This window comes from Macrobrachium rosenbergii, chromosome 42 (assembly GCF_040412425.1).
Source record: "Macrobrachium rosenbergii isolate ZJJX-2024 chromosome 42, ASM4041242v1, whole genome shotgun sequence".
Classification (NCBI taxonomy): Eukaryota; Metazoa; Arthropoda; class Malacostraca; order Decapoda; family Palaemonidae; genus Macrobrachium; species Macrobrachium rosenbergii.
In genome coordinates this window covers 2302952-2327503 of record NC_089782.1, presented here as the reverse complement: position 1 = coordinate 2327503, position 24552 = coordinate 2302952, and the positions used below count along the sequence as shown (strand labels likewise).

General features: G+C 38.3%; 1 protein-coding gene across 3 annotated transcripts in view; it reads right to left on the bottom strand.

The window, feature by feature from the left end:
- The window catches only part of LOC136827877 (uncharacterized), an 870075-nt gene that overhangs the window by 332526 nt on the left and 512997 nt on the right, over window positions 1-24552 (bottom strand). The window contains exon 6 of one of the 3 annotated variants that reach the window (XM_067085341.1): window positions 4549-4590. The exons of the other annotated variants lie outside the window; for them this stretch is intronic. The gene's annotated coding sequence lies outside the window, so the exon portion shown is untranslated. The remainder of the gene's footprint in view (window positions 1-4548; window positions 4591-24552) is intronic. 3 annotated transcript variants of the gene reach the window in all.

Here is a 24552-nt window from a genome sequence, read left to right as displayed (position 1 = left end):
CTAGCTTCTCCAAGGACAACAGGAAACCCAGGATGACCTACCACTGACGAGCGGGTTGCTTCTGTTTGGAGAGGAAGAAGCGTGCAAATTTCCTGAACTTCTCTAGTCATTGTTCTGAAGGCAATCCTCTAGCTGCTGTCGTGTCTATCAGCATACCCAGGTAAAGAACTCTTTGACTTGGTGTGAGGTTTGACTTTTCCTAATTTATCATGATGCCTAAGCCGTGACAAAATTGAAGAAGACAGTCTCTGTCTTGGATCAACTTATCAACTTTACCCCGAGAATCTGCTAGCACTAGCCAGTCGTCGAGGTATCTTAAGATCTATATTCCTTGAGAATGTGCCCATGTTGCAACTAGGATGAATACTCTGGTGAAGACTTGTGGGGCAGTTGAAAGACTGAAGCAAAGAACCTTGAATCGGAAGACTATCTCTCCCAGACTGAATCGAAGATACTTCCGGGAAGACTGATGGATTGGAATCTGGAAACACACATCTTTTAGAGCTATTGTGAACATAAAATCGTGCTCCGTGAATGCCTGAAAAACTGTGCAAGGAGTTTCCATTCTGAACCATGTCTTCCTGATGTAGAGGTTGAGAGTCAACAGGTCTATTACTGGTCTCCAATCGCCCATAGCCCTGGGAACCAGAAAGACACGGCTGTACAATCCTGGAGATAGGACCTTCACAATCTCTACAGCTCCTTTTTCCATCATTATCTTCACTTTGCCTTAAAGAGCTAGATGCCTCTCCGAACCTAGAGAGTAAGTCGATTGGTGAAGTGGACATTCAGAGAGTAGGGGAGGGAACTTGAAGGGGAGTAGATATTGTGGTAGGGTTGGTTAGTGAGGTAGGTGATATGTACGAGAATTGATTTTATTTCATTATGGAAAGTTGGATTTATAACTTTCATTGCTCTAAAGCTGTTTAGGTATATCTTACAGAGACATGGTTCTTACAGATGATCTGGGAAAAAGAAAAAAAAAAGACTAATTTGCAGATCACAGACTTGGCGCTGAGTAACTTAAAGCAAGACATTGGTCAAGGTATAAGTTAAGAACTTTTCTGTTTTGGCATTGATGTGCAGTCTACCATTTCAAGTAGAATTAGTTCAGGATGGTAACATTGGATCTATACAGTATGTAGATTAATTTGATTTAACTGAAGTCCCTGGTGTTGAAAGGGCAGGGGTTGTTCTATATGTAGGTTGTTTCATAGTTTATGTCTAGAATAAGGTAGTTATTGTGTGAATGTGTGTGTATGTGGATTTAATAGGAATTGGTTTCATTTTTTTTTGTACATATACTGTAAGTTTTTATGTATAAATATATAGATTGTAAGGTAATCAGATATAAATTAGTTTCAAGAGGTTAGTTTTTGCGTACACCTTCTGTGTTTCTTGCTTGAGTCATCAACCGCAGTTTCTCTCTCAGGAAGCCCCAACAATATCCCGCCTGAAGAAAATCTAATACCCAGGTTTCCACCCCAAACTGCTGCTAAGTTGCCCAATGTCTCACTAGGCAGCCCCCTACCAATGGCAGAGAGTGGCGAGGGGTGCCACTCCTATCGTCTACCTCCCCTGGCCCTGCCTCTATCTCCTCCCCAAGGTCTGGAAGAGTAAGGCTGAAAGGGTTGCTGTTAAGGAGTTTTCTTGGATGAAGAAGATGGTTAACAAGCCCTATGCTGAACTGTTGTGACTTGAGGCTTCTTTGGTGAGACGTAGGAATATGTTTAAGGTCTGGATTTGGAAGTGCCAGCACAAGACGGGACGAATGACTTTGAGACAGTTTGATGTGCTAACCTATTGTTATTATCAGCTCTAAGTCTACTGACTGCGGAGTCTAGCAGGTCCTTCGGAAATAGAGACACACCAAATCAGTACTGACAAACTTCGAGAACTTGGAGAGGGCAGATTCCCTTCTTTTAAGCAGCCAGTTGGCCCACATGTTAGCCGTCACATGGAACAAGTAAGAGATGGTTTTCCCACTAGACTGTAACAACCTAACAAAGGCTGAGCTGTCTTTAGAGGTGGCCATCGCAGTGTAGGAGATCTTTGCTACTGCTGATGACCAAAAGTCTAACCATGAAACAGCTTGGAAGGCCGAAGCAGTTGCCTCCAATGTTGCAGATTCCTGAAAGGTAAAGGAGGTGCCCTTTGCCTTCACTTGGTCCAAGGAAATTCCCATGCCTAATCAAACTAGGTCCGGATCTACTTGCCTTGGTTGCAAAACATCCATTGTAGTAGCATAAAAATGTCTATATCAGGGAAGAGGTGGAGGTAGTAACTTGAAAGACCTACTTGGAACGTAAAGAGTTATCCCAACCTGAGATAAGAGAATTCACTTGTTTAAGAATTCCACCATTAAGTTTGGAACATAGCAACCCTAGAGACATCTATGTTTCTTCAACACCCGAAGATAAATCAGAATTGGTTGCTACAGCCTCTTCAGCCAAGCCATTACAACCATGAATTAATTCAAGCATTTCAGCATAAGAACTTAGCATAGAAAGATAAAAACTCTTGATGGTCCGCAACTCTACATCTTGGCCTTGAGTCATGATATGGCTTATCGGTTAAGTCAGGTGTAGTTAAAAGTTCTGATTTATTACTAGAACATAGGCCTCTTTCAGGGCCTAAGACTTTCTTGGGGGCCTATAAGTCTTTAGAACAAGGTGGAATTTTCCCCCTGTTCATGAAGTATTTACCATCCTGTGAAAGGGTATAAATTGAGGTGTCAGGCCAAGGATTGTCAGTACTGTTATTGGGTAACTAATGGCGCCACTGATCCTCCCAGCTTCAGGGGTTATAGTCTGAACTGGTCACTGTTAGAACCACTTGAAACCATCGAAGCAGGGGTTGTACCTCCATGAGTCTTCTGACTCAGATCTAAACGACAAGCTTAATTTCTTTTTGGCCTTTGGTTTTGTTCTAACAAGGCCTAATCCCTGCAATGGTGGCTTTTGAGGACTTTGTATTTTCTCTTTAGATGACTTTAAAAAGTCTACAAGATAACCTGGACTAACAAGCCCCAGGGCATCTTAGTATATTATCTTGTTCAGAAACCCTTAACAAACCTCAAGACAAAATTTGCTTATTAGGGACCACTGTCCCAGGCACATTGGGCCTGGGTAGCAACATTGTTGCTGCCAGGCAACAGCTTAAGAGTCTAATGAAGGACAGGGACAAGAACTTCAGTGAGTTACTGCATGGGTAATAAAAAAAAATGCTTCAGGGTACTGAGGCTGCCCCATCAGGATCCTCCTCAACATCATGTCATTGCATAGGGGAACCTATATACTATATTCTTTTGAGGGATCCCTCTCATGCAAAAACTAAGTCAGTTCCCCTGGGTCTTCCAAATTCATGAAGGAAAAGTTCAGTGGCAAGGTACACTTCGTGCTCAATATTGGGCCATCTACCCCAGTGAATATCTCTTGACCTTTACTGGAGAAGTCATATAAGGAAATCTTCAATTCCAGTATCTTTGCTTACTGGCCAAGACATGGAATCTGCTTGGAAACAGAGGGGAATACTCATGGCAAGAGCTCTGCTAGGAAGATGTGCTCTCCTCCCTAATGCTCCCTCTGAAACTCTGGACCCACAGGCTACTGAGATGTGGTGCTACACTGTTTGAAGACAATTACTAGTGTTCTTTAGTAGTAGCAGAATATCTCTTGAAAAAGAGACCACCTGCCAGGTAGAGTAATGGTCTCAAGAAAAAAGCACAAAGTGACAAAAGGTGTGCAAAAGGTTTGATAAAAGAAATATATTGGCAATTTTTACTGTTCCTGAGCACTGTAGTTGTCTGGTTCCAAGTGGCATGAAAACTAAACATTATGATGAAATCATCAAATCAGACTGTGTCCTTGCAGGTAATAAGGTCCAAAAAATTGTTGATTTGACAGATCATCTTTCTGGTTACCCTTCAGAAAAACTGGAACATTGTACAAAAAGTCTGTAACCCTTACCACGTTTACAGAAACATATCTTTCGTTAAAGATGAAATGTTAAAAGTTCTCAGTTGCCTTACAAGGACCAACTAATATTTTCTATTTTACTGACCATTTGGAATATTCCTCATATTAGATTTTTTGTGTGAAATATGTGTTGACCTACAAAACCTTCTGCATAATTTACATTAAGGTGCAATTTTTGTCAGTAATACATTTAAGATACAAGAAGTGTATCACTATTTCATTTAATCCTTTGTGATTAGGAAATGTCCATATAACTATAAAATAGACCTAAAAAGGTGTTGAAATTATGCTAATTTTGAAAGCAAACATATTCATGATTCTGGCCACAGGGTGTACCAATATGTGGCAGCAGAAACTCTCCAGTGGTACAGCAATGCACCAATACATAGGAAATGTGTTAATAACCACTCAACTTTGAACAGCATAATCATAAATCACACTAAGCCTCCACAGATCCCGTAAGCTCATCACACAACAACACTTTCCATTACTTCCAGACAGTGCATGCTAACTTCTTCAAGACCCAACAATTACAACCCCTTGTGAAAGTGCACTGCATAAGAGTACTTACAGTTGCTCACTGTATCACTTGGACTGGATGGAACTTCATTAGCTGTAATCAAAATTATGTCATGTCAGAACTAATCTTCTAAGCATAGTTCAACTAATGAAACCCATAATTTTATATTTCAGAATTTTTTCCTAGTTTTAACCACAAAGTTGATACGGTAATCTAAAAGCTGATAGGGTAATACAATGAACAAACTGTAATCTCTAGTTTTTGTTGTTACAACATTTACCATATTAAATAGACCTGACACCAAACATCAAGTTTTCATATATAAAAATTTTTTCATGCCAAACCCTCAGTTCTATTGTGCCATCAATTGCAGTCTTGAATGTCATCAAACACAAAACATCTTTTGTCCTTGTAAGGTGGATGTGAAACAGCAATAAAGGAGGGACCGGAAGGCAGGCACTCTGTATAAGATTAATAGCCTTGAATGAAAAAATAATTGTTTTACAAAACAGGTTTTGACTTAGGAAAAACCTGTTTTTGGTAGTTGCTGTTGAGTCCTCAAGGAGTTACCACCCCCCAATGGTGTGCCAGCGCTCCATGGTGACTAGACTAGTATCAAAGAAATATTTTTTCCAGCCTGGTCTTGTAGCCGGGTATTGTGTCGTAATGAAAACACTATGACATGTGATAGAGTATAATGGACTCAAAGATAAGAGGGCATTTTCCCTTATCTTCAGTGAAGCTGAACCCAGTTTTTCTACATCAAAAACTGCAAGAAGTGACTATTGCGCATGCGCGTCTGCCATCTTGTTGACGACCAGGGCAGGCAAAAGACCAGCTCCATTACTCTCTGCTGGTCAATGTAGATGATCCCTTTCCCAAATCCCATGCCTTTTGTCAGGGAAGTGGGAGGGTTTTGAGGACTCAACAGCAGCTACCAAAAATAGGTTTTTCCTACATCAAGACCTGTTTTTTGTTAGCATAGTTGCCTGTTTCATCCTCAAGGAGCTTTACAAAAGAAATTGATAGGTGACAAAAGGCTTAAACTCTCAAAATTTTAATCCCAAACAACCCAAAGAAAAAACATTATGGTCCAAGGTCAAGCCACAAGTTTCAAGCCCCATTCCTAATTCTAAAAAACCTTTTGGGTTTTGGTAACAAGAAACCAGACACTAAACAAGAACTTGCATTTTTAGGGTGAAGTTCTGTAGTGACTTACCTATGTATGCTGGGTGTGGTTGCAGTCATGTTGCATCTTCCCCAGTGATAGTCAGCATACTCACCCATTGGAAGACCCCTGGTTTTCTGCTGTAGAGCCTATGGGGTCAGGACTAACCATACCACCTACTGGTATGCAGTGTAGACAAGTTCGAGCTCGTGGCAGTAATGTTTTAAAAACACTGTCTCTGATGCCCACCCTGCACTTTCAGAGACTTCTTCAAAAGAGAAATTTCTGAAGAAGGCCAACAACATACTTTCCTAATATCATGTGACCTAGGAAAGAGTGTGGGTTTGACTTTTTAATGAGGGACACTAAAATTATTCTTAGCCCTTGTAGAGAGAGTGGTTTATTCATGCTAGGGTGTACGAAAATCAGACCTTCTGGAATGATTGCTGTGACCTCTACGTAAATCTTAAGTGCTTTGGAATGTTTGCTGTGTCTTTGAAGCCGGCCTCCGACCAAACAATTCCTATTGATATCCCCCTCTTCCTCTACCTTTTCTTTTGATAGGCATTCCAGGTGTTGCTTTTCCTTTTCCTCTGTAAGATGGTTTTTGGACCTTGTGACAAGGATGTCCTTGCTGATGTGGCTGTTGCTGTCCTTTAGAAGGGGGTTGTCCCTTCTGACTACCTACCTGTTTATGAGGAAAAGTTTTGGAGGCGACTGCAGGTTTATATGATTTTTTTATCAAAGCAAGCCCTTTTTTGAACTGGGTAAAGGGAAATTTTGGGTTTTTGTTTCCTGAATTCTCCTTTTCCCAGAAGAGCGTACACTGTACAATTTTGTTGGCATGCTTGTTTGTTGACCTGAGTTGCAACAGAATCTTCAAACAGGTCCTTACAGATGAGGTTATATTGTAATAAAGCAGGCACATTAGGAAGTGACTTGTTGGAGCCTTCCAATGTTTCCGTTCGCGCTTTTAAGCGCCAGTCTACAAAGTCATACAGTGCTTCCCATTGGGTTCTCTTATAGTCTATAAAGTCATAGAGTGCTTCCATTAGGGTTCTCATAAGACTTTTAGCCACAACAACAAAAAGTGTCCTGGAATCTTCTAGAAGCCTTTTGATGGCATCTTCTACCAAGGTGGAAGAGGTTAAGATACTAAGGAGAGGAGTCCTAGCATGGAATTCTGACGAAGCTGTCTCATCTGAGATTTTTCTCATAGGAGTCCCAAATTGCTGAGTGGCAACATCCAAGGGGAGTTTTTTCTTTCAAAAGGGAGTTTTTCCTTTCAAAATGGAGTTGAAGTGTTGCCCATTTCTTGGTGGAATTTTTTGAAACCGGGAGGACTATGGCGAATGGTTTTAGTTCTGCCACTGACTCCCGTTTTCTAGTTACTACATAATTCTGAAAGTTTGTCTTCACATGGTTAACTATTTTAAAAGTGAGGGAATAGAAGGCTGGGGGTACTTGGTGAGCAAGTTGGGTTTTATTCATAATGGGAGTATAGATCCACCTACCGTTGACCTGGTAAAGGACGTCATCTATAGCTTTTAATGCTGTACAGTATTCCCACGTAAGAGAACTGTTTCCTTTTGAGGTTTCTCCATGTCTGGCAAAGGTGGTATCAGGTACCATTCTGTATTAGGGAATGCTGACCTATCTCTAAACTCCACATGTACAACTTCAATCATGGTTTTTTCCCCTCATTAATTAGATACTTACCATCAGGAGAGAAAACACACATTGAAGAGTCTCACCAAGGATGATCAGCATTATCAGGTGAGAATATTGGAACCCCTCTTATGTTCTGACCTGAAGCTTTATAGTCTGAACTGGCTGTTTAGTTGGATCCAGTTGGAATTCTAACCTTGGATCTTGTTTAGTCAGAGTTTGTTTCCACTCTCCCTTTTTGATTGCAGGATGCAGTACTTTTACACTTTGGAGTGTACACCACTGACTTGATTTCTTTAATTTCCTCTTTGGAATCATGCAATATGTCCATTACATATTGCCAATCTGTGGCAAGGGTATCTTTGATATTACTCATAATTTCCTTATGAAACTCATCAAATGCAGCAGACTGTATACCCCTTTTGGGGGAGCTTGCATAATCTTACTCTGCATCCACAGCTGAACTGTGACTGACTGTTACCGAGGGGGCAGAGGTCCTGGATGAGTTCCTATACCCCTCTGAAAATGTAGTTATTTCAACTGGGGTTAAGTGAATCCTTGTATCCCTTTTGCATGGGGATTGAATTCCTTCTGGAGAGTTTCTCCCATGGTTAGCCGAAGGTTGTGACACTGATCCTTCTGGGTTCAGCAGGGTGATTTCGGTAGCAATCAACTTCATTTATAAGAAAATCACCTCCAAGAGGAACTTCATCTATTTCCTCTGCAGGGTTAACCTTGGAGGTATTGGGGGCTGATGTTAACCCTTTAACGCTGACTGGATGTATTTTACGTTGACAAAAGTTGTCTGTCGGGTGCCAAGTGGACGTAAAATACATCGACTATAAAAAGTTTTTTTAAATATTCGCGGAAAAATACTTATAGGCCTCGTTTGCGAAAAATTTGAAATCGTGCCTTGAGGGATGCTGGGAGTTCATGGATCACACTGTTGTTTTGTTTACAAGCGTGACCCAGCTGCGCATGCGCGAATTTCTTTCTTATCCCAAAAGAAAGCATCAGCTAACTCTGGTGAAAATCTCAGAAATTCCTTAGTCACTTTGTCGTAATTTTTGCATCATTTTCTATTAGCCATTACATAAAGTTTTATATATGAAAATGTGCGCAATTTCATGTAGAATACAATAAAAAATAAATCATGGTTGTAGCCTTAATGAATTTTGACATATTTTCATATAAATCATGATAAGTGCCAAAATTTCAAACTTCGGTTAACTTTGACTCGACTGAAATGGTCGAAAAATGCAATTGTAAGCTAAAACTCTTACATTCTAGTAATATTCAATATTTACCTTCATTTTGCAACAAATTGGAAGTCTCTAGCACAATATTTCGATTTATGGTGAAGTTTTGAAAAACTTTTTCCCTTACGCCTGCACGATAACTTGGCCCGAACATCTCAGAAATTCTTTCGTCACTTTGTCGTAATGTTTGCACCGTTTTATATTAGTCGTTACATAAAGTTTTATACATGAAAATGTGCGCAATTTCATGTAGAATACAACAAAAAATAACTCATGGTTGTAGCTTTTATCAGTTTTGAAATATTTTCATATAAATCATGATAAATAGAAAAATTCGACCATTATAGGTTAACTTTAACTCGACTGAAATGGTTGAACTGCAATTGTAAGCTAAAACACTTACAGTCTAGTAATATTCAATCAATTACCTTCATTTTGCAACAAACGGGAAGTCTCTAGCACAATATTTCGATTTATGGTGAATTTTTGAAAAATGCTATTTCAATGATAAAATAAAGTTTGTTCATACTTACCTGGCAGATATATTTATTCAGCTATATATATATCTGACAGGTAAGTCTCATGAACAAAATGATATTTTAATGATAAAATAAAGTTTGTTCATACTTACCTGGCAGATATATATATAGCTGAATATATATATCTGACAGGTAAGTCTCATGAACAAACACTTTTTTTTACGTCTGCGCGTTACAAATTCATGCATCATTTTGTGATAATATTTTCTCTGTGTTGCTTTGATCGTTTTACAATTTGTTATATACCAAAATCATCACAATTTAGTGTACAATACAAAGAAAAAAAAATAACTCATTAGCTTTAATCGTTTTGCTCACAGCGCGATTTGTATACAATTATATATGAAATTTTTTTTCGCATTGTCATATATTTCATTATTTATATATGATAATGATATTTTTTTCCATTTCTGATGGTTGCATACTAAACTTCAGGCAATGTGAAAAAAAGGAGTCAAAAATGAACTCTTAATCTTAAAACTAAGCGTATGTGATTTTTGAAAAATTTTTTCCGCTTTCTCAAGCGCTAACTCCCGGGACGCCAGCATACAGCAGACACTTTCGTAAATAGAGGCTCGGCGTTTAAGGGTTAAATACAGTACTACTGTGTACAGTATCTATTACTCACTGTACTGTACATATCATTTTTATCATTTTTAGTCCAGACTCCCAAGCACCTGCAGATTCCACACCATAGCCCACCTGTTCTCATCTACTGTACCATACGCCCATCCCAGTAAGCAAGCCAACCACTAGAATTCGGTAAGAACACTTTCTATTTTACAAATGGTTATACATTTTATAAAATACTGTAATATTTATACTGTACAGAAGTACTTTACTCTAATCTTTATCATGTACAGTACATTATCATTCCAGGCTGACAAGCACTTTTACCCTGACCTCTACTGTAACTGTACATACACGTCCTCATGTAGCCTACATCTTTCAAATCACTAAAAGTATGGAATTCTCAACTGTTTTTAATGTTATAAATTGTTATATGTACACATCTGTTAAAATATAAAGTAATTTACAGTATAGCTTTATTCTAATATCACTCCAGACTGCCCAGCATCTTTACTAGAGCTCCCTCATCCTAGCCTACATCTTTTACAAATCACTGAAATTAGGTAAGGAATTAATTTTTTCATTTTTAAAGGGTACAGAGTATTTTTGTACTACTGAACATAGATTTGTGAAATACCTGAACTGATACAGAACAGTGTACTGTATACATACTCTGTAGTAACTTTATCCTTATCATTGCAGGCTCCCTACACATGCGCATCTCCATCTCCCACAACCTCACCTGCAGCCGTAACAGCTTTGAAAATCACTGACATTAGGTAAGGAATTCCTAACTTTTTAATTTTTAGACAGTTTATTATTTTACTATAAAATACTGTATTTATACTTTTATGCATACAGGACTACTGTATATGTACACTAATGGTAAATCTTTACATTTCAGAATCCCCTGAATCATGTGGCCACACCAACATTTTCCCAGGGTTAAGCAGCATGGGATTTTAAAAATAAAAGTAAGGAATCCACTTTCTTTTTATCTTTTATACATTCTTTGTTATAAATTACAGTACTGTACACCTGTATTACTGTATACAGGCAGTCCCCGGTTATTGGCAGCCTCGGTTACTGGCGATCTGGCTATACAGCGCTTGTCTAGTGACGACGATAACCATATTTTCGTCGCTGACAATTGGTTATCAGCGCTGATCGCCTCTTATCAGTGGCGCTGATCACCAGTTATCTGCACCGCTAACTGGTTATCAGCGCTGCTAACCAGGGATCAGTGCTATTATCACAGATTTTCGGTTAGTGGCGATTTACGGTTGTCATCACGCCATCGGGAACGGAACCCCACGGATAACCAGGGACTGCCTGTAACAAAATGTATTTTACTCTTGTACAGTATATGTACAGTACTCTATACTTTATTGCATACAGGACTTTACAATTACATATTGTACAGTACATTACTATATACTTTGTACTCAACTGTAAATTTTTACATTCTAGAACCACTAGTTTTTGGATGAACACCACATCAGAATGTAGGTAAAACATCAAGAAACAACATGCAGTATACCCAAAGGATTAAAAGTAAGGCTTTCATAACTTTTGTTTTAAATTTTTATACATTTTTCTGGCATCGTATGCCGTCATTCCAGTTTACGACGATTTTCAGCTTATGACGCGGCGTAGGAACGGAACCACTGTCGTAAACCGGGAACTGTCCGCATATAAAATAGTAACCCAATAAAGTATAATCTTAGAGCCATGTTATCACTTGCTCTAATCTAGGATACTTCCTAATCTGAATTATTTAATTCACCAGGGTATGGTTACATAAAACACAATTGCCTTGGTATGTAGCCTTAAGGCTAGGCTACCATCTCATCCAGCACATGTTAATATTTTCATTTAGTCCTAGATTACACAGTCTAGGAAAATGATTGTCCAATAATGGAATGTTTTGTAAAAGTTTATCACTTAACCTAATGTAAGATACTGCCTAGTCCTGGATTATCTTAGAACATATTATGTATGGAGGCTACAGTATATAAAGGGAAAATTTCAGTAGCCTGTTTATCAAACTCTAGGGTCTTTGTTGTAAACTAGGCTGCTGCGTAAGACCATAAAAGAATATGTCTTAAAAGGTTCTTACTTACCTTAAATTGGGTTACTACCTAATCCAGGTTATTTAAATCACCTTTAGGATATGTAATCCAAGGTTATAGGCTAAAGACAATATCTAATACAGTATAGTTAAATTATTCACACTGAATTTGTTAGGCTACCATCTCATGTAGGCTACCGCCTAGGCTATTGTAGACATCGTTATCTGAAAGGATTATCTAAATTAATAAATTACGGAACATTTCTTTAGTTACAACTTCTAAATAGAATGATCAAAAATTCAAATTTCGGGGGGCTTTCACAAATAACAGAGGTCATGAGGAAGCACCGACCATGTGCTCAGAAAATGAAGTCCAGTTTCCAGATTTCATGCACAAAAACATTTGTTCCACAGTTTAAACTAACAATTTTTAACTGGAGCTTAAAAATAAGCACTTAACTTTCAAGTTTAAACGTTTCCATTATTCTCGCTAATGAAAAAACTTGAAACACTGTAAAGCGATTTTGTGAGGAGCACTGAAACATTGTGCGCATAGTTTCCACAAGTAGAGGGTAATGGAGCTGGTCTTTTGCCTGCCCTGGTCGTAAACAAGATAGCAGATGCGCATGCACAATAGTCACTTCTTGCAGTTTTTGATGTCGGAAAAACTGGGTTCAGCTTTGCTGAAGATAGGGAAAATGCCCTCTTATCTTTGAGTCCATTATACTCTATCATGTGTTATAGTGTTTTCATTGCGACACAATACCAGGCTACAAGACCAGGTTGGGAAAGTATTTCTTTGACACTAGTCTAGTCACCATGGAGTGCTGGCACACCACGGGGGGTAACTCCTTCAGGACGAAACAAGTGACTACACTATCAAAAACTCTATTCATTTACCACGACCCAAACAATCATACCGTGCCAGAATCACAATTTAGGAAGAAGGGTGGGAAGTTGATAGGCCCAGATGTCTTATAAGGGTCTGATGGACTTAAGAATACTTGGGACTATATGAGTCAGATGCCAAGGATCAAGTAATGCTCTGGGTTGCTTTAAGCAATCTAAAACACAGTGAGTAGAACAAGATGTTTGTACAGTACTTCGCAAATTGTAAGTGTGGGAATTAACTAAACATTAAAGTGAGATGTAAGTGCTCTTATCCCCCGAAGACAACTTCTCTTGAAGATGTATAAGGCGTGAATAAATGATGGATTAGGATGAGGAAGACGATTAAAGCTGTACTACATTATCTCCTAGGTAAAAGTTTACAAATGTAGAATGATATAGTAAAGTTCTTCATTTAAAACAGCAGAAATCTGAATGTCCTTTGGAAAAGTCTAGGAAGCAGAGCTCTAATTTCATGAACAATCATTCTTATTAAACTGGATTCCACTTTCGATATATCAGCATAAGCATGAGGGAGGACTTGCCTTAACAAGAGGGCCATTTCATTGAAAACTACTTCTGACTCTGACACGTGGGCAGTACAAGCCTAAAATTGTCCTCCTCAAAAAGTGATAAAATTTTCTAATAGAAAATATCACATAGCTCACTAATAAAACTTTCACAACCAGTTACAGGTCCCTTTGAGGAGGCTGGATTGCCCTTAACCTTTGAGGATTTGGGAGGGTTAAAATCTGTCCACTAAAACACCATCCTTCACTAACTGAGCAAAAATACTTAGTAGTAATAATTTTCTTGATCGCTCTATCTAACATTTTACTTCGCGCTATGTTAATGAATTTGGTGTAATTTTAAAGCTAAAGATCTGAACTTCATCATGTGTTTAAAAATGCTCAAAAATAAAAAAAATTGATGCCACAAGTAAAATTTAGCTATAATGAAAACGTTTTTCTTACTTTTTACAAAGAATTCACAATAACCTGCACAATAGAAATGTCCAATTTCTGTTTACAAAGTGTCAAAGTATGATAAACTGTGTTTCCATTACTATTTGAGCCATGATAAAAAAATGTAAAATACACTGGAGTGAAGTAAGTTTGCTGAGTAAAATAACAGGTTTTGACGTAGGAAAAACCTATCTTTGGTAGTCGCTGTTGAGTCCTCAAGAAGTTACCTTCCATGGTCTACCAGAGCTCCATCGTGACAAAACTAATATCAAAGAAGTCTCTTCTAGTTGGTCTTTTGGCCAGGTATTGTGTCATAATGATTAACATCATAACACATGATGGAGTATTTATGGACTCTAATATAAGAGGGCAATTTCCCTTGTCTTCAGTGAAGCTGAACACAGTTTTTCCAACGTTAAAATAACCTGCAAGAAGGAGAAGTGACTATGGTGCATGCGCATCTGCCCTCTTGTTTACAACCAGGCCGTTAAAGACCAAGGAGCCACTACTCTCTGTTGGTCAATGCAGGATGATCTCTTGCCCAAATCCCATGCCTTTTCTTCAGGGAAACTGGAAGGTTTTGAGGACTCAACAGTGACTACCAAAAATAGGTTTTTCCTATGTCAAAACCTGTTTTTTGATAGCGTAGTCACTTGTTTCATCCTCAAGGAGCTTTAAAAAGAAACTGGCAGGTGACGAAAAAGGCTTAAGTTCTCAATACAGTATTTAATCCCAACACCCCAAGGAAAAAACATTTCTGGTCTGAGGTTAAACCACAAATTTCAAGTCCCATTCTTTATTCCAAATACTCTTCAGGTTTTGGTACCAAGGAACAAGAAACTATGCATGAACTTAAGTTTTAGGATGTAGTTCTACAGTGGCTTACATAAGCACGCTGGCTTTGGTTGCAGTACTGTCCGCCTTCTCCCAGCGATATCGTTAGCATACTCACCATCAATAAGACCCCTAGTTTTCTGCCGTAGCACCTAGGGGTTAGGACTAACCCTGCCACCTACTGATACACAGTGTAGTCGAATTTGTTCGAGCAAGTGGCAATAATTTAACTGATGGCCACACATTCATTAGGAGACTTCTCCAAAAGAGACATTTCTTTAGAAGGCTAACGACGTACTTACTTTCCTAAAATCATGTGACCTAGGAAAGGAGTGTGGATTTGCCTTTTTAATGAGAAACACTACAATCATTGTCATTCCTTGTAGGGAGAGTGGTTAGTTTGTGCTAGGGTGTAGGAAAATTGGACCCTCTGGGATGTTTGCCGTGACTTCTAGGTAAACCTCAAGTGTGTGAACCAGGCATAATGTCTTGTCTGCTAACTTGATTTTTCTTATAAGAATAGATTTCCTTTTTAAAGGATCCTCATTCTTGGCCAGGAATGATGGGCCAGGGGACAATAATAATTTGTGTGATGCCTCGTCCCCGTCTAAGAGAACCCAGTTCACTAACATGAGCTCCTGATGCTAATGCAATCAAGAAGATTGCCTTTTGTAGCATGTGCATTGTGGTTGTACTGGGTCCACTGCATTGAGGGACTGATAGAAGCCTTAGCACCTTGTTCAGGGACCAAGTAATTGGTAGTCTTTCAGGAGTGGGCCTTTGTAGAGCAAAAGCCTGCAGAGGGGAATTGACAACTTCTATACAGGTAGTGCTCGATTCGATAATTCGACTTACGATATTTCGAGTTTATGATGGGGTTAGCAATTAATACCGATACGAAAATATTTAGGAAATATTTTTAGATTTCGCCAGGCGCAGGCAGCAGCGTACAATCAGGCAGCGAGAGAGACCAACTTCTTTTCCTCCATCTCTTTATTCCATCTGCTAGTTGAAAACTAAAAGAAAACGATAAAAGTATTGTTAGTAACATTATACTCTTGCATAAATGCGTACAGCCATAAACAACCAAACGGGAAACTGTTGTTTTGCTAATAATCGTATCGGATAACAACTGTTTTGCTTGTATTTCAACCATCGTACGGTAACACACAATTACTGTAGTTATGTTACAAATGATGTGAAGTACTGTACAATAGGACTGATATATTTTTTACACTATACCCTTATTCGCTTTGGTGAAAAGATCGGCAAGGAAATATACTGCTACAGTAACTTTTAAGCTGCAAGTTGTTGCTGAAGCTGAGAAAACAATGTTCAAGCTGCTAATGACTATAAATTATCATGTATCGGCAACATGGATGAAACTTTTGGAGAGAATCAAAACTACTGTAAATAAAATTGGAGAGAACGTCTTGATTTTAATCAAAACTACTGGGCATGAAAGAATACAAATTACTGCTGTTTTTTATGGTACTTAAAACACTTCATATGATTGAGGTGAATTTTATAAAAAATCTATTTTTCTTTTATTTCAAAAGATAAACACGTAAAGCTTGTATTATGATGAAATCAAGAGAAAATAGCAAACGGAATCTTGATTTTTTTACACAAAACAAACATGCCCCAAAACAGCCAGCTGCGATTCCTGCGAAAATAGAACGTCATATATTAACAGAAAAAATGGCTAAATTAATTTCACAACGAGCCATGTATTTAAGTTATATTTCAACTTAAAAACACTTCATATAACGAAAAATATCCTTGTCCCAAATAAATAAAGTATCTATATTCATTTATGCTAACTAGAAGCAAGAAAAGCGCTCTGAACTGAGTTAAATGCAGCGAAATAAATACTGCGTGAACGCTTCCCAAAACAAAACATTGATCGCAATGTATAATACAAAAGCAATATGAGAATATAGGCAATTGGATATAATGTATTAAAACATAACTTTTTAAAAGGTCCATGAAAAAGATGCACATTCGTTATGTTGATGTTTGTATAATACTGTTAATATGTGAATAGAGTTCAGTATAATGTAGGCTAGGCTACCGTATATGTAGCCTATGCGATATACCATAGTGTAGGCTAAGCCTTGTTTGTTATTCAATTTCTCTTTATACTGAATTATCATAAGTCAAACTGCATTCAACCTGCAGAATTAGCTGACATTAATAATTACTATACCATTTATGTATAGAGTATACTGTGTAGTGTAGGCTAGGCTACCATATATGTACAGATGGTACTGATTACCCTAGTGCAGGCTAGGCCATATTCGAGATACGATTTTTTCAACAAACGATGGGTTTTTTGGAACCTAACACCATCATAAGTAGGGCAATACCTGTACTGGAGTCAATCCCGAATCCATAAAGCAAGGGTTCTGTTAATGCAGCCTTGTATGCCATAACTGTTGTAACTGCAAGGCATTTGTCTTCAAAAGGGTATATAAGAAAAATAAAAAGTGTTTCTATAAAAATCTCAACTGGGCTCTCAAGATGGATATAATCTAATCATATCTTTCATAACAACTGGTATTGCTGGATAGATGATGTCTGTAATTTTCGCACTATGTACCTAGCAATGTTGGGTGAGTAATTTTCACAACAGATATTTTTGAAAGTCCATACGTTAAGGTCCTGGCTCAGAAAGGAGGATGCAAAAATGACTTTGACTTTCCCCTCTTACTGTCTGGGATGGAACAGCAGACAATAGTGGAACTGACCTTTTCATCTGTTGTTGAAGTAATAGGAACCAATGACTGTTTGGGCAATTTGGGGCTATTAAGTAAGCTGTTCCTTGGAAGGTTAGAAGTTTGGTCAAAACCTTCGAAATCTGGGACAGTGGAGGAAAAAGATATTGTCCTCCCCTTGTTCCAGTCTTTAGGAAGGCATCTCTTCTTGTTGCTTGACTGTCCAGGTTCGGAGACACATACATTAGGAGCTTCTGATTCTCGTACATGGCGAACAAGTCCACTTCCGGTTATGGAAGCATGTTGGCTATTGTTTGAAGAGTGGTTGTCCAACATCCACTCTCTTGAGGCTGTCGTTTTCCTTGAGAGCGTCTGTTATTGCAATGAGACGCCCTGTGAGGTGAATTGCAGACGTGCCACTTGCTTGCTTGCACCATCCAAAGGATGGCCAGCATTATCATACTGAGAGGTGGTGAACATGATCCCAACCTCTTGATGAAGGTTATTGTAGTTATGTTGTCTCTCTCTTCTGGAGGTTTGAGTTTTTAGAGAGACAAAAAGACAGCCATCAGCTCCAGGAAATTGACATAAGAATTCCTCCGAGTAGCTGATCATCTCCCTGCCCCTGACGATCCTCCCAATATCCTCCCAACCTGTCAACAAGGCATCTGTGTGTATTGTCCCTCGTATAAATGGAGCCAGGGTGAGCTGTTTTGCCAGAAATTCCTTCTGGATCCAAGGCTGAAGTATCTTCACAACTTTTTTAATCTACTGATGAGGTCGGTCTCGAATCTTTTTTCTTGCATGTGATAGCCAAAACTTGTTCACACTTTTAATTGCAATCAAAGTATTGGATCTATTACTGGAAACTCTGGGCTGTGCAAGGAACCTTTTGAGGACTTGCCTTGTTCTGGTTTTAGTATGACTGGGAGAGACAACAGGCCATGAAGAGCATCTCAACACAGTCCCAGCCACTGAAAGTGTCTGCTTGGTGTGAAGTGGTATTTTTTCAAATTTATTAAAAAACCTTTTATCTGCAGTCTGTTGACCATAGCTCTTAGATTTTTCAAGCACTCTTTTCTTGTAGGGCCCAAATCAACCAGTTGTCTAGGTAGGCTATTAGTTGTATTCCGTATTGTATACCATTGTTAATTTTGTAAAATATTCTTTAGGCAATGTTTAGCTCAAAGGGCATGACTTTGAATCTGTACATATCTTTCCCTATCCAGAACCTTAGGAAAGGGCGGGGGGGGGGGAATGGCTACACGGACATGCCAGTGTGCATCTTTAATATTTTTAGAAACTGTCCAAGTCCCATTTGGAATGATTCAACGTACTTAGGCAACAGTAATTATCCGTAACTTTTGGCAAACAATGTACTTGTCCAATGTTGACTGGTTGAGGATCACTCTTCTTTTGGAAGAATCCTTTCTGAGGACACTGAAGAAACGTACTTGGTGGCGAATATACTCATGTTTCTCTATGGGCCCCATTAACAGGGCCTTTCTGCACATATCAAAAATGCTGTCCTCCCACAGGGAAAACTTCCATTGCCTGTGATGTCGTCAAAGCCGACCCACAACCATACAATTCCTACTGGTATCTGCCTCTTCCTCTGCCTTTGCCTTTCATAGACATTCCAGGTGTTGCTTTTCGTTTTCCCTAATATAAGATGGTTTTTGGACCTTGTGAAAAAATATGTCCTTGCTGTTGTTGTCCCTTTGTAGGAAATTGTCCCTTCTGACCACCTACCTGTTTTCTGAGGAAAACTTTTAGGGGTGACTGAAGGCTTATATGATTTTTGATCAAAGCGAGCCTTTTTTGGGGTTGGATAAAGGGAAATTATGGGTTCTTTATTTCCTGAATTCCCCTTTTTCAGAAGAGTGTACACTGTACAATTCTGTTGGCAAGCATGCTCGTTGAGTTGAGCCACAACAGACTCCTCAAACAGGTCCTTACAGAAGGGGTTAGAACGTATTAATGGAGTGACATTGGAGAGTGATTCGATGGAGCCCTCCAATGCTTCCATTCATGCTATTATGAGCCATTCTAGGAAGTCACAGAGCGTTTCCCATTGGGTTCTCATAAGACTTTTGGCCTCAACAGTAAAAATCATCCTGGAATCTTCTGGAAGCCTTTTGGTGGCAACTTCCAGCAAGGTGGTAGAGGTTATAATACTAAGGTGTCAGGGCCTAGCATAAAATTCTGACAGGGCTGTCCCCCCTGAAAGTCTTTTCATAGGGGACCCAAACTGCTGAGTAGCTATATCCAAAGGGAGCTTTTCCCTTTCAAAAGGGAGCTTTTTCCTTTCAAAAGGGAGCTGGAGAGTTGCCCATTCCTTGGTGGAATTTCTCAAAGCTGGGATGACCATGGAAAATGGTTTTAATTCTGCCATTGTCTCTTGTTTTTAGTCACTACAAATTCTGAAAATCTGCCTTCACATGATTAATACTTTTACACTTTGAGGGGTACATGACCAACTTACTTTCCTTTTCAGAATCATGTTTCATGTCCCTTATATACTGCCATTCTGTGGCAAGGGCATCTTTGATGTTACTCAGTTTCCATACAGAATTGATCAAATGCAGCAAACTGTGTATCCCTTCTGGGTGAGTTTGTGCAGTCTAACTGAGCTTCAGCAACTGAAATGTAACCGCTGTTAATCAAGGGGCACAAGTCCTGGGTAAGTTACTATACCCCTCTGAAAATGGAGTAATTTCAGTCGGAGTTAGGTGGATCCTAGAATCCCTTTTGGGGGAAACATCCTATTCAGCAACCATAGCTGCTTGGGGAATAGCGTTCTTTCTGGAAGGTTTCTCCCATGGGTAGGTAAAATTTGTGTCCCTGAGCTTTCTGGGTTCAGCAGGGCCATTTCAATGGCAATGTTCACTTCATATTCTTTAATAAGAATGTCAACCCCACGTAAAGATTCCTCTACTTCCTCCAGGGTTAGGGTTAACCTGGGTTTTGGCCCAAGCATTGATGCTGTTCTGAGAAAGGGTTAAATATCTGCAGCCAGAGTTCTGCCACAAAGATATAATCTACCCCTTCCTCACCCCTACTGAACCCTAGGGCCCATCAAGATAGGTTAAAAGGAGCTGTTTTGTCCTTAAAACTTGCTGCCATGAGCATACTACAAATCTTGACCACATCTGGCAACCAAGCAAATTTTCCTTGTTTTTTACAAGGACTATGCCAATGACAGGTGGTATGGGCTGTACCCACTGGCAAAAAAGTGAACTGAGGAATTTGCTATGAAACACTTGAACTGAGAATCCTGCCTAATGGTGGCCGTAGTGATTTAAACAAGTTGTTATTAGAAGCTTGTTAGCATTAATTGTTTTAAAATGAGGGACACTTCTGTACTTCCTCATATAGTTTCCATATTACAGGTTAACTTGATTACAAGTGTGCAGTTGTAATACCTTTAATAAAATATCTATGTTAACTTAAACCCTCTAAGGTTTAGGTTAATTTTCATACCTGTATATGGCTGTATTACTTATACACTGTTAGTCCTTTTGCAATGGCCAAGTGAAATTTTTAATTCCAATTGTCATGCCATTCAGACTAACTGCAATGAACTGATTTGTTTAACTAACCCAGGCTACTGTTTTATATAGCATAGGTTAATGGTTCTAGTATAATCTACATTAAGCTATGAACAGAGTATTTCTTAGCAGGTTCTAGCCTAACCTATTCTATGCCATTGCCTATTCTGGGCTTATTTAAAACTTAAGGATATAAACTATACAGAAAATAATCCTCTTATAATCTGGTTTTCTGTTTTATGTGGCTGAGACTACCCTTTTATCTGATATTCAGCAATTGCTGTTTTAGCCTAATAGTAAGATATTCATTAAAAATGGGTTCCTAGGTTAGGCTACTGCCTGCTCTAGGTTTATATCACCTTTAATGATATAGGCTTCATAATACCCTACTAGTATGTAGCCTTACAGATATGCTACCGAGTCGTAAAATCTAGGTTATTTTTATTGAGCCTAGGATATTGTTTATATATAAATCCTAGGCTTATTTGTTTCTTCTGAGCCTAGTACAGGCAGTCCCTGGTTATCGGCAGTCTCGGTTACTGGCAATCCAGTTTTAAGGCGCTTGTCTAGCGACGATGATAACCATATTTTCGTTGCTGATAACCGATTATCGATGGCGATTGCCTCTTACCGGCGGCGCTGATCACTGGTTATCGGCACCGCTATCCGGGGATCAGTGCTATTATCGCCAATTTTCAGTTAGCGACGATTTTCGGTTGTCACACCGTCGGGAATGGAACCCCGCCGATAACTGGGGACTGCCTGTACAGGGTACTGCCTAATCCAGATTATTATAGATCATTCTTAAATTTATAGGCTATATAAAACAATAGTCACTTCTCTTTCTTGCAGGTTCTTCTGATGTTGGAAAAACTGGGTTCAGCTTCACTGAAGATAAGGGCAAGTGCCCTCTTATCTTTGAGTCCATTATATACTCCATCATGTGTTATAATGTTAATCATTACGACAATACCTGGCCAAAAGACCAACTACAAGAGAATTCTTTGATATTAGTTTAGTCACCATGGAGCTCTGGTTGACCATGGAAGGTAACTCCTTGAGGATGAAACAGCGACTACGCTAGCAAAAATGAATCAATTCATGAACACCTTATGAAAAATCAGTAATCACTCCATCACATCATCAACTAAATCAATATAAATATAATTATATGCTACTGAGCAAAATACACAAAGTAACATATTGCTTAGGAAAACACTTAAGCAAAGAAAACTTTGTTTATAAATATGCAGTGCCTGAGAACAAACAACTGTCTTAACATACTAACATCATTAATTGTTTGCTGGCAAATAACTACTGCCAGACCAAACACTAATGACTTATTATAATAATTTTATTGGAAAAACAAGAAAAACACATCATCAAAATTAAATAAAGTCAGCAAAAGCATGAACTGATAGTCCTAAAGCAAATTGAAAATTGAAATGAAAGAGAAAAATAAAAACTTAAGGGAGCAAATTCAAACAAATGTTTTTGACATAGTCTGTCCTCAAAGGAGCTACTCATATGCACCCCCCCATCCCCCTGGTTCCATAAGAATGACCAATCAATCTCAAAGAATTCTCTCAAAGTTGATCTCGGCCAGAGTACTGCTTGTAGGCACAGTGATAAAGGTGAAAAGTGCAGAAGACAGGTAATTTTGCCTGGATGTGTGATAGGCCTAGGACTAAGTGTGCAATTTGAGGGACAGTGGGTCAAGTGGCAGGAGTATGTAGGAAATCAACTGAGAACAATGACTGACAGCAGGGAGGAACATGATGGCCATATATTGGGCGTTCTGGATTGTACATATGAAATATGAAATTTGTAACATAAATTGAGAGTACTGTAAATTTTTATAATGAATATTAAAGTTTTTTATATATAAGCCATTGATTGATTGACTATGAAATTTAGGTCTTGCAGACCAAGTACCGGAACCCATCAGGATTATTCTGCTCAGCGATGAAGATGAAATATATAAATTAATGATGTGATTGGTAATGAAAAGGTGAATGATAACACACTGTACTAGTAAAATTCAGTGTTAAAATATGAAAGTAAAAAATTAAGAATGATATTAGATAAAAACCATAAAAAATAATTATATATAAAAATTTTATATTTAAAATATATTGTGCCTGCATCTCATTGCAAATGTGCTGTGGTGAGAAAGTTCACCCCAACAATAAATTCAGATGCACTGTCTTGAAAGTGCATTTAGTAAAGGCTTTAGAAAGGAACAAGTGTTGTAAGTACCTGGTAAAAGATTGGTAGAAAATTGTTGGTAATTTTGTGTGCAGTCTGGTGTCTGCAGTAGTTTTAATCAAGTTTAACTTGTATGGTAAACAGGGCTTGAAAGGAAGTGGAAAGAGTGCAATGACACTGATAAAGGCTTAAGCAATACTGATAACTGCCACACAAAAGAAATTGCCATCAACACTGTTCCAAATTCTTGTGACCTACATGTATAGTGCATCCAAACTGGAAACAATTAGTGTGTGTGTGTGTGTGTGTGTGTGTATGCAAAGAATATGAAGAAATTGGATGCTAGTGTTCTGTTGTTCTTGATTGGAAGTATATGTTTTTGAAGCAGGACAGTGTTGGAGCTCCTTTAATAACTTTACAGATTTCAGAGAATACTAATTAACTTGTTCTTGATAGGCACTGTTTATATTTTTTGTGATCTATTCATATTACTAAAGCTGTTATAAGGCTGTTGTAAGCAACAGTCTTATGACTAAGCTAGTGTAAGTATGATGATCATCATAAACTAAATAATAAGGAATGTAAATTGATTGTAGGTTTGTTCCTGGATAGGTAGGGACTAGTTCAGTGAATTATTGTCTACAGGAATTCAGAGTTAACCTGTGCTGACTGTAGATTTTGTAAATACTGTAAAACTATTAGTAAATGAATCTAGGTTAAGTAGTGATTATATGATTTACTTCCTCTTCAACAACTTTACATTTTTCCCAAGAGGAAATAAAGCCACAACACTGAAAAAAATATAAATTTACAAATTCCAGAAGTAAGAGCTGTTCCAAAAAGCAAGTCTCAGCAGGCTTCAATGAGGTTGAACTAAAGGGAGCATTAGAGGCCTGGGGTGGAAGAAGTGCCTCTACCAGAGGCCCAAGAATTATTATGGCGCCTTCTCCAGTTGTATGATCACCAATGGTATCAGTCCAAACTTCACATATCTCCCACATCAGTTCCCGCATACAAACCTCTCCCCCCACCAAAAACTACAATCTGTTTATGGATCCCACTCAATAGCGGACATAAAATTGCTTCACTGTTTACCAGCTGTTCCAAAAAAGCTCCAAGTATTTATCAAAAGATAAAATAATGACCCAAAGCTATGCAAAATGAAAAATGAGGGGCAAAAGCTGAATTCACTGAACATGATGCAGAAGTCTTAAGCAATAACACACTTGGGAAATACCCAGCACAAATATAATAAGAACAAATTATGAAGATCCACTAATCATTTCAACTAGCTATGATCAAAGAAAATATTTTCATAAGCTACATACTTATTGAAACACTCTAATCTGCAACATTACTTAATGAAGCATATGCAAAGAATCTTCAAGGAAATTGCATGGTTGACAAAAACAGGACTAAACTATTAAATACTAACCAAAAATTAGTGAAGGTGAAAACCTAAGGCTAGCTAATAATAAACAAAACTGAAAGATGCTTAGAATGAAAAGATATCACATAGTCTGACACCAACATACCAACAAGTTGGCATTTCTGGATAGAAAAAGTCATTAAATTTCAACTGTTTTAAAGAAACTTGAAAAAACTGACTAGAGTGAA